The sequence below is a fragment of the Pipistrellus kuhlii genome, unplaced genomic scaffold (genome assembly GCF_014108245.1).
Source record: "Pipistrellus kuhlii isolate mPipKuh1 unplaced genomic scaffold, mPipKuh1.p scaffold_m20_p_21, whole genome shotgun sequence".
Taxonomy (NCBI): Eukaryota; Metazoa; Chordata; class Mammalia; order Chiroptera; family Vespertilionidae; genus Pipistrellus; species Pipistrellus kuhlii.
Window position 1 is genome coordinate 1,912,002 of NW_023425520.1, and position 5,416 is coordinate 1,917,417.

Sequence of the window (5,416 nt, forward strand, 5' to 3'; positions counted from 1 at the left end):
TCTGAGATGTTGATTTATGAAAGCCTTCTTTTAAATCCTTGAGAACCATGACATAAAATCTTCCCACTGTCGAGTGAAGACTCAGAGACAGAAGGGATTGAGGATTGGCCCAAGGTCACTGGAGCTGGTGACTCGGAGTCTCATGTTCTGACCACATTTCCTACTGCTGGGCCAGTCAGTCTTGCATTCCTTGGGGGTAAAATAAGAATAGGAATTCAATAAATGGTAAAGGACAATAACCAGCATAATATCTGAATAAGATTAGTATTCCTTAGGAAACAACTTTTTGTATCAATAAGATTGGTGGAGAAATGTTCATCCTTAAGAAAGGGGTGACACATTTTCATTCACTTAATAGGTATTTATTAAGTGCTATGTGCAGATTACCTTGCAGGGTATTATAGATAGAAGGCATAAGAAAATGATAAGATATAGTGCCTTTTTAATAGTAATGAAGATGTGTCATTTATAAAAGCTCTTAGAAAAGAGCCTGACACTTAGTAATTAATCTATAAATATTTGATCAAACAATCCATCAGTCAAACTATATAGTAATAATGCTAGTTAAAACATAATTAGCCTTTGCCATGCCAAACACTTTGCATTGATCTCTTTTAATGCTTATAACACATTTATGAAGAAGGTCCTATTATGATCCTCAACTTGCAAATGAGATCTAGAGAGAATAAGCCAACAAACAAATTTTGTTCAAGAATAACTGATAAGCCAAAACCGGTTTGGCTCAGTGGATAGAGCGTTGACCTGCAGACTGAAAGGTACCAGGTTCGATTCCGGTCAAGGGCATGTACCTTGGTTGTGGGCACATCCCCAGTAGGGGGTGTGTAAGAGGCAGCTAATGGATGATTCTCTCACATCGATGTTTCTAACTCTCTATCCCTCTTTCTTCCTCTCTGTAAAAAATCAATAAAATATATTTTTAAAAAAGAATAACTTACAAAAGCAGGACTTAAACTGTTAGGCTCCAGCAACCCCCGTAACCTTAGTACTGTATTCCACCCTTCTTCCCCAGGCTGTGCTCTCTGTGTGAGTGGATGTGACCCTGGATAGTTAATGTCCGTTTTAGAAGGAAAAAAGACACGCTCCCAACTGCATTCTCAATTATTTATATCACTGCACAGTGTCTTCTGCTGATTTTTATCAGCGTATAAAAGTGTTTTTGCACTATTGTAGTTGGTCTATATAAGATTAGCCCTTTTCATTCAATATTGTTTTGTATAAATAGTTCCATATACTTAAAGTCTACTAGCTACATATCATATGCATGCCAGTATCGATAAATATAGAATCTTTGTCCCATTCACTATTGTTAGATATTCAGATTACTACTTCATTTTTACTACGATGAGCAATAGTATTGCCATACAAGCGATAAACGTATTCCTTTGGTTAATAATCCCATTTTGAGTTTCTCAAATCAAATTATTGGATCAAACATGATGAAGAACTTTATGATCCCTGGCCCATACTAGATTACTCCCCAGAAGCACTGGCCAATTTACAAAGCCAGTCCCTAACTCTGCCAAAAAGCATCTCTTGATTGATTTTCCTAATTTAACAGATACAGTAGAACCTCATGGTTGTTTCAGTTTCAATTTCTTTTTATTAGAAAAACTAACATTTTCCATAATTTCCTGCATATATTTTAATGTGCAAAACATTTGTTTTATCCTTTGTCTTTCTTACCTATTAATAAAATACTTAAAAAATAATTCTTTATTGTGGAAAGTATTGAATATGACCCTATTTTTCCCCATTGATCCCCTCCAGCCCACCCCCCATCTCCCACCCCAGGCCCTCACAGCCCCATTGTCTGTGGCCATGGGCCATGCATATATTCATACAAAGTTCTTGGTTGAATATTTCCCACCCACTCACCCTCCCCCATCTTCCCTATGAGATTCCTCACTCTGTTCCATGTTACCATGTCTCTGGATCCCTTCTGTTCATCAGTTTATTTTGTTCATTAGATTCCACATATGAGTGAGATCATATGACACTTGTCTTTCTCTGACTGACTTATTTCACCTAGCATGATACTCTTCAGGTCCCTCCATGCTGTCTCAAAGGGTAAGTGATTCTCCTTTTTTACTGCTGCATAGCATTCCCTGGTATAGAGGTACCACAGCTTTTTTTATCCACTCCCCTACTGATGGGGACTCGGGCTGTTTCCAGTTCTTAGCTATTGGAAACTGTGCTGCTTTGAACATAGGGTGCATACCCTCTTTCTGATTGGTGTTTCAATTTTCTTTTAAAAGCCTAATCAGGTCACATTATCCCTTTGTAAAACCCTCTAATCAAACTCAGAATAAAATTCAAACCTCCATCCATTGCTTCCAAGGTCCTATTGACCTGGCCAGGCCCCTCTTCTACGTACAGCTCTCTGCTTAGTGTTATCCTTTCCAACCCCACTTTCCTTCTGACTCAGGACTTTTCCACGTACATTCCCCTCTACGTGGATCACACATCTGGAGCTTCTCATGACGTTCTTTCTCTCTTCATTTTAGATCTTCGCTGATAGGGGCCTTCCCTGACCATACTATCTAAAATCTATCCTGATCACTCTTACCCGTCACCCCTGTTTTATTATTTTTCATCACACTGGTCTCTACCAGACATTTTATCCATGTTGCTTTCCTTCTGACTTTTCCCCTCTGTGAGTGCCAGGACGACGGGGACTTTGTATATCTCTAGGACTTAGAACAATATCCAGTACACATAATAAATTGTCCAAATATTTGTTCAAGAGTTAATACTTGGCTTATGTAATATAGACTATAACTAATTCCCGCTCACAGAGTGAAAAGTTAAAGAAAAAATTTTAAAAATATCTTGAACTACTCCTAAAAGAAAAGGATGAAAGTTTTGTAATGATAGCTAACAGTCTGAGAATCATATCTGAAAGTTACCTATTGTGAAAAACTAGCATGAGAAGAGCAGATTTATAAATTTTATTAAAAAGATGTCATACAAGATCAACCAAAGGAGTTGTATGCATGCATATGAGCCTAACCAGTGGTCACGGACAACAGGGGGGTGGGGGCATGCGTGGGGAGAGGTTTGGGATGGGAATGGGGGGATGAGGACAAATTTGTGATACCTTAATCAATAAAGAAATTTTTAAAAGGTATCATACATTTTACTTGAAAAATATCAATAGAACATATATTAAAGGATTGAAACAATAGGTTATTAAATTAAAAGTAGAAATATTTGTCATTATACTCATAATATATATAATTTCCCTAAGGATAGGTTAAGTTTCTAACAATAAAATATTTGAGTCTGACACCACCAAATTGCTCTTCCAATTATACCAATTATACTTTTAACAATAAAATGGGAAATTCTTGTTTTCTTAATCTCTCTCTTTTTTTTTTTAAATGTTTTTATTGATTTCTAGAAAGAGGAAGGGAGAGAGAGGAAGTAATGCTGGTGAGAGGGAAACATTAATTAACTGTCTCCTGCATGCCTCCTATTGGAGATGGAGCCTCTTGGTGTCCATGGGACTGTGCTCAGTCCACTGAGCCATACTGCTGTGCACAATTCTCTTTCTTAAAACATTTGCCAGTGCCTTGTCCTGAGATCCTCCTTCAAAATATTCCCTCCCTGCTCCCACTCCTGTAGGTTCTACTCTCCCTGCTTTTCTGTGATTTTTTTTGGTAATTATATAGGTGAAAAGTCTATCATTTAGGTTTTCATTTTCTTTATTTTTTAAATTTAAGTATTGTTGGTATACAATATTGTGGGAACCCCTTTCATGTCCCTTCCTTAATCTCTTGAGTCAGTCTCATGAAATAGAACAAAGTGGTATTTAGTATTGTTTTGCCTTTTAATTATAAGATACTAGAGGCCCGATGCATGAAATTCATGCAAGGTAGGCCTTCCTTGCATGGCTGCTGGCACCAGCTTCCCTCTGGGACCTAGGCTGCTTCCCTCTTCCAGTTGCTGGCGGGCACCCGGGACCTGGGTTGGCTTCCCTCCAGCCCAGCTTCGTCAGGAAGGACATCCGGAAGTCTAATTAGCATATTGCCCTTTTATTGTTACAGATTATTGTTATAGATACTGAAATGATGTTCGGTCTCACTCAAAATTAAGGACTAAGTTTCTTAATATGCTTCAGTGGTGTTGTTCAAAAGGGTTGTGGGCATTTATACCAAAGATCATAGAAATGAGATGCCCCTAAAATAAACTTTTTTTGTGCATCCCCTAGTCTCAGAGGTTCCTTAAAAGTTAATCATTAGCATCTTCCCACAACACACTGTTTTATCTCTTTTATTTATATGTCCCAGCATGATGGTAAGTCACAGATGTTGATCTCAGCTCAGCCCAGGTATCTTCTCCTGGAATCTTTACCTTTATAGTCCAATAGAAATCTCATTCTGAATATTCCACGGGAAACAACTAAACTGGTCGCCAAATAATTAGCTTTTTTCCTGCTTCACCACCAGCAAAGTTCCTCCCTTCCTTCTCCCCTACAATCTATTCAGTCACTCAGGCTCCAATCCTGGGCTGTCCCCTTCCACAGCCAGCTGGTTTCTCTTCTGTTAGTTCTGTCTCTTAGTTTCCAAATTCATCCCACTTTGTTGCTTTTTGTTTTGTTTTGTTTTGTTTTGTTTTTATCACACTGCTACCATCACCCTAGAACATGTTTTTTGAGTGATAGATGAGTGAATGAATTGAACAGGAAGATAGTAAAGTAAACAATATGATGGCACATAGCACCTTATTTTATTTTAATAGTGTTTAACGTTTCCAGGTGTTGTTAGAACTTGAGGTTTCTTCATTCAACATCATGAAATGCCATTATAAAATAGACGTTTGCCAAAACCAGCTTGGCTCTGGATAGAGCATCGGCCTGAGGACTGAAGGGTCCCAGGTTCGATTCCCATCAAGGGCATGTACCTTGTTTGTGGGCACATCCCCAGTAGGGGGTGTGCAAGAGGCAGCTGATTGATGTTTCTCTCTCATCGATGTTTCTAGATGTTTCTAACTCTACCCCTCTCTCTTCTACTCAAAAAAAAAAAAAAAAAATCAATAAAGTATATATTAAAAAATAAAAAATAAAAATAAAATGGACGTTATTTGACCTTTTCTTGCCTCCCCTCCCCCTCCCCCACCCCTTTATATGGGTCCTTTTTCCTCATTTCTCCCTGAGAGCTTGCCTTTCTCCCTGGGTCCCTCTTTCGCTTCTGCTTCCCTCTCCCCGGCTGGGCACCCTCCCCCCAGCACCCTGGTCAGCTCCCTCCGGCCGGCGCGCAGGCTCAGTCCCGCCCACGCGGATCCCGAGTCACGAGGCCGCCGGCCGCGCGCCGGCGAGGGGGGCGGGGCCAGGCCGCGGCGCCGCAGCGCGCATGGGCGGGGCCGGGGGCGCGGGCCGCCGTCGCTATATCTGCGC